Below are 6,000 nucleotides of genomic sequence, written 5' to 3'. Positions count from 1 at the left end.
ACCGCTCTTTTAGTGGTACTACTGTCCTTCTAGAAAGTTGCACAAAGGCCAGCTCTACGCTACAAGCTTTCTACTCCTTAAATTTGTCTGCCATTGTGGTAGACTGGGCAAATGTCACACAGAGGTTTGATTGCTATTGGCAAATTTCTGAGTTTATGCAAGTCAAAACATAAATTCTCTCACATCGTACCCCTTTTTCCAGTTTCTTATATTCTGTGTAATGTCCATCAGTAGAAATGTTCTAGCAAAATGTAGCCACTGTCCTTATTACAGGCACCTTTCTAGTGGCAATTTTGAAATATCTTGCTTTCCAGTAATAAAAAGCTTTGTTCACTCTTCTTTTAAAACTCCAGTACATTCTGGAAATACTTCCCTTTATACAAACCTTTGTTCTCCATTAAAGTTTCCATAATTCTTTTTTTACCCCTGTAGACTAGAAAATCCAGGACTCTTTTTTTGGCCAAAGTCCCAGCAAATTAACGTATGTCAATTTGCTTGTTCTTTTCATACTTCCTCTTCGGTCCCAGACAACTGTTTGGCAATTTGATTTGGACCCAGCAGTCACTTCTTATGGAGAGTAAAAGATATTTTTCCAAGTTGTTGGCCCTGGTAAAGTTTAGCAAAAGTGGGAATAATAGTACTCCACTGTGTCACTGCAAGAAGATGTTCTGCAGTGTATATCACAAAAAGCATGTAATTAATTCCCAAGATAGGGGATTATTAGAACATAAAACACAGATCTTTTCTTATTTTATGGATACAAACCACATTCTAATTATTTTCAGGGTAAAACAGGGACTGCAGGATTTATCTCTATGTACTCCAAGCTCAAAGCAAAATAAAGACCTAAATGTATCAGCATAATTTATAAAACCATGAAAGTCTCTTCCTTCTTGCCACACTTTTTTCTTGGAGAATTTATGCATTGCTCATAGAAGAGGAGAACCATAAAACTAACAGAAAATTAAATATGCCACTAACTGTAGATACTCAGGCAAAATAGACTTGTGACATTTAAACAAAGTAGCAACTTGTGGCAGCCACATATATTTCTGGAAAATTGGCTGTCCAGCACAACTCCTCCTGTTCTGACTGCTCAGCTGTTTCCTTGGAGTTTGCAGCTTCCTGTGATGGGAGGAGGTCCCAAGCACCATGCCGAAGGCCAGCCAGGAAGGCAGATTTAAATGAAATGATGGCTCCTTCCTGTGTGCTGATGGAAATTAAGGGAAGCTGAAGCAGTTCTCACAGAGAGATGTCAAAAATTGTCTGGGTGAAAATTTTGGTGAAAGTAATTAAAAATTTTGAACTCTAGAAAAATTCTTACTGAAGATCCATCAAGTATTGAAACAAAGTTTCTAGAACATCTGAACAGCATCTGCAGCAAGCCAATGAACGAAACAGGATAAATATCATTTCAGAGTCTGTGGGATATGGTGCCAAAATCTCCAAGCTGCTCTGAATCTGCCATGGCAAGTCCCTGCCCAGTTCTCCCCAAACTCCACCACCTTCATCCACAAAGTCTTAAAACCCTCCACATTTATTATAATCCCTTTGGTTTTCCTGGAAGCACTTGGAAAACCTCCTTGATGCAGTTTTTAGGAGCTGTACTAGGATGTGCCGGCAAGTGACTCAGACAGCAGTATGAATGGTACAAGTCTACAATGAGTGAATGCAGTACAAACTTTGGGGGGGGGGAAGCCCCTGTTTCATGTTAAAGAGAAGTGTTCTTCCATGCTTCCATGCACATATCTGTAAAAGGCAATGAATAAGGAATGGAGAGCTGGTCCTGAATTATATCATTAGCATTGTTCAACGATAAAGGTAATTTAATTCTTAAACAGCCAGGCTTAATCCCACAATTTAATCTACTAAAGAACTAATATCATTACTATGAAAGCTTCATTTCCAGTTAATAGACTCTTTTTTTTCAATTAACTTGTACCATGTCATGTAAATATATCTTCCTCATGTCCCTATGTTTATAACTGTCTAAATGCCAGAAAGTAAGTCAGCCCATTTTATTTCCATAACTCTTTCATTTGTAGATTTCAAAGCACTATCCACTGGCTCAAAAGCTTTGTTATTCCTATTTTACATATGAACAAGTGTAAACACTGAGAGTTTAAATGATCTGGCTCATAATCATACACTAATTTGATAGCAGAGTCAGATTTCCTGATCCTTAGTTGACCAGGTTGTACCTCTTCTGAAAATAAGGCATTTAATAATACAACAGTCATATTTATTAGCTATTACACACAAAATGTGAATGGCTGCTGTTCCAGGTGGCAGCCTCACTAATCTGCTCAAACACAGCTCAGGAAATAAAAATGCTTGCCAGTGCTCGCTATTCCATTTAGTAACAAAAGCATTAAAATAAAGGTTTTTCTTCAATTAGAGAAACACCATCATAGCCATATTTCATAGAAGGCTGAGGTTGCATAAGTTACATTCTCACTGAGTAGCGTGGAAATGAGCATCTGTGGAGGACTGCTGCGTGTTTGCTGGTAACTTTTAAGGAAAAATAATTGACAAAACCAGGCATGTATCTGTTACACTGGGGCCTGAATTGCCAATAGAAAGATGTTCAGAGTCTAAAAAATGAAGAAAATGTTTTACCCAAGAAAAACTAAATGCAACCCTCAAAAAAGTAGAAACGTTCCAGGTTTGTTTATAACTTGTCTGAAATAGGAAAACACATGTAAAAGCCTTGTGAAAAAGTTATGGGGGCCTGGTTCAATACGTACAAACACTACAGGCAGAAATGAGTGTCAACGGCACCTTACTGCATAAAGTTTTTCTTGCTGCCTATGAAGACCCGAATCTCAGGCTAGACATATTCAAGCCGCAATACGCTAGTCCACAGCCTAGACTGGCCTGTGGGAGGGAATTGTCATTTCTTTATTGTAGTTCATCCTGATGAAGGGAAGAGGTCTGACGATGGATTTGGCAGAAGAGCAAGCCCAGTGCCATCTGTGAGCAGCCCGTGTAAAACAAGTTAATGCTACAGCTAGCAGCAGTGCAGGAAGGACATGAATTTCAGAAGCCAAAGCAAGGTTTCATAACATCTCTCTCATTGCTGACCTTTTCAGATAGGATACAGTGCCTGAGTTACATACGCCACTTCCAGGATTTCCCCAAAGTTTTGCACCTCAGGACGCTTTTCCCCCCCTCTGGCTCTGGGTTGCCAGGACCTTCCTCCAATTTGCTCGGCCTGTGAAGGGGTTTGTGCCTCCATGGCCCTGTGTGGGGATGAGGGCTACTCTGCTCTGTCCCAAGCAAATGCACTGCATTGCCCGCCCTTCCCTTGCCAGAATGGCGGCAGCAGCAGCTTGGATTCACCCTGGGCATGAGTTATCCTTTGGAACCATATGACTGCTCCTTATCAAAAGTCTTTGATAGCAGCCCTGTACCGTTGCCTGGTCTCTAAAACATGACCTTGCAAACATTTCCCAGAAGACAGGGACCAAATGAGCTGGTTTGATGAGGGTCCAGGCACTAAACAGGTTAGAGACTAACCTGCAGCCTGCCCAGGTGACAATGCCATCTCAGCTTGAATCTTCACACCAACAGTCAGGTCAGGTCCCTGGCACTTGGGCCAAACCACTCCTGTGGGAAGGCTGCCCGCCTTATCTTGTCCAAGCTCTGTGAAACAGGAGCTGTGTAACTTTAATCACACCTTTCATCTGTGTTGCCCATTGATTTTATTTTAAAAAAAAACCAAAACTTCGGGTCTCACATACCTAACAGTGCATAGAGAAACACAAGGAGGGAAAAACGTGCTGGGGAAAAAAAGAACGAGGTAAACCACAGAAAGATGAAAGACAAAAGAAACATCCCATTAGAAAGCTCCAAAACATTGTTTTCATTGTTTTTACAATTTAATTACCAAATATTAGGAAAGTTATCGGCAAAGAAAGATAATTAAAATTTTCAAAAGACAAGGCCATTTCCAGTAAGTTCAGCAAATTTCAAATAGCTTTAAAAATAATTATAAGTTTAACTTCCTAAGGTGACTCAAGGAAAGAGAAAGTAACCTTAGGGTAATTTAAGTCATACCTTAATAAGGTCACAGCATCAAACATGGTATGTATGCTGCCGACCTCTTTCTTCTTTCTAATAAACTGTCATTGTTGAACTAAGGAATGTTTAATTTTAGCTACAAGATATAAAAGTTCTGTCATATGTGTTTGTTGCTGCAACAAAGAGTTTAAAGATGTCACCTGGGCATAGTCTTTTGGGTTTTTTTTGTTCAATATCAATGTATCACTTCACTGTGTGTTTTTATTTTTCTGTGTTTACAGTGTCATCAATTTGAAGAGAGAGCACGCAGTAAAAATATAGACTAAGAACATTCAGATCATTACTCACACGAAACCAATACAATCCATTCTGTGGGATGCTACTGTCAAAATTGAATGACATAAGTAAATTATTTTAACCCCTCTTTCCAAGACCGGGAAAGGAAAAGTACAGCTTAGTAAACAAATGATTCCTAAGAGAAAACTAAAGAAGGAGAAAAACCTGTTATCAATCACAGGATGACTATCAGCCAGTGATTGGATTTACTGTGGAAAAAAACAGATGTGATCCTTGATGTAACTGGAAAGGTATTTCCAGCTGAAAGAGAGAAAGATTAGCCAGCATCCTGAGACATCTGGCATACTGAGTGTACTTTGCACCACTCATATTCAAGAAAAAAAACAGGGGCAATTTACACTGGAGCAGTAGCAGAGAAGGGCAACCAGAAATTCAGAAAAATCACAAGTCTGTCTTGCAAGAGGAGACTGCAAATGCTCAATTTCATCACATGGGAACTCAGGTGAAATATTATTGCTTGCTCTGTATGTCTACAAAATTACCAGATAAAAGATAATCGATAGAATTACCAGTCAGGTGCACAAATGGATGGTAAATTGTATTTAGGAAGTAACTATCAATGACTGACTTTCGAACTAGTGGGTTACGTAAATAAGACTCTGGTCTGCTCTGGCCCTGAGGCTTGTCAGATTTACATCAATGGTTTGGAGAGGATGAGCAAGAAGTGCTCATTTAATCTGCAAATTCAGCATGGGTGGCAAGGATATTGCAGAAGAGGAATAAAATTCAAAACCATCTTGAAAACGGAAGAACTGGTCTGGGGTAAGAGGACTGTAATTCAATAAGGGAAATACAAAGCTCCACACATAGGTAAGGGTAATCAGCTGTTCAAGCACCATATAGGAAATGACTGGCATTGGTACTGCAGTAAGGAACTAAGACAATGGTTGTCAATCACAAGCTAAACATGAGAATAAAATTTGTTTAAAAAGTCCATATGGGAATGTAGCAGGAGTATTGTCTGTGAAATGAAGCAGTTCTCTTTTATCAGTAAGGCCTCAGCTGGCATACAGTTAATATAATTCAGGAAGGATACAGTCCAATTAAAGGGAGTCTGAAAGACACTGAAGAGAATTTTTAAACACCTGGAAAAAATATCCTATAAGGAACAGTTGAAGAATTCAGGTTATTTAGTTTAAAGAAGGGACAATCTCGGAGAGATATGATAATATTCCTCAATATTTGAAATGTAGCTCCACTCAGAGAAGGATAAATATTTTTCCACATTTGTTAAAGACAGAAAAAGATGTAGGGTATTTAAGAATCAGTAAAAAAGGAGATTTAGCATAGATATTGAGAAAAAGGCCTAGTAGTAGGATAATGAATCATGGAGACAGTCAGCCAAAGGGAGTTTGTGGTCACTGATTCTCTGTTACTGGACCATGAATTTGGGAATCATCTGTCAAGAACAATGTAGATAATATTCCCACCTCCAGAGGTGGGGAGGAACTCCCAGTCCTTCACCGCTGTATTCACGCAGTCCTTTAAGCAGACTGCAGCTCTGTATCCTTCAGCATTGACTCATCACTGACTAAAGTCAGTTACTGTGGCGCAGAAACATGTGAAAGTCACACATGGGTTTAGGAAAGATTTGTATTAATTCTGCAAATTGCTGACAGG

The sequence above is a fragment of the Charadrius vociferus genome, unplaced genomic scaffold (assembly GCF_000708025.1).
Source record: "Charadrius vociferus isolate BGI_N301 unplaced genomic scaffold, ASM70802v2 scaffold51, whole genome shotgun sequence".
Classification (NCBI taxonomy): Eukaryota; Metazoa; Chordata; class Aves; order Charadriiformes; family Charadriidae; genus Charadrius; species Charadrius vociferus.
The sequence above is the reverse complement of the archived record's forward strand: the minus strand, read 5'-3'. Positions refer to the sequence as shown.